We start from the raw sequence: 221 nt of genomic DNA on the forward strand, positions 1-221 counted from the left end.
AACTGTATGTGCTATCCCCATTTATAAATATTATTATGATTTGTTTTACTGTGTCCATAACTCGAAGTAGGAATATCATCACGCCATAAGCGCATTTGTATACGATTAGAACTTTCAGCTTGCACGCCACTAGCAATCACTGTGGCAGAAGTTTGTTCATACGTATGCCGTTTTACTATAATCTTCCTTTTCACTTGATCTTCTTTGCAAGGTTTCATTTT

The sequence above is a fragment of the Penaeus monodon genome, chromosome 21 (genome assembly GCF_015228065.2).
Source record: "Penaeus monodon isolate SGIC_2016 chromosome 21, NSTDA_Pmon_1, whole genome shotgun sequence".
Classification (NCBI taxonomy): domain Eukaryota; kingdom Metazoa; phylum Arthropoda; class Malacostraca; order Decapoda; family Penaeidae; genus Penaeus; species Penaeus monodon.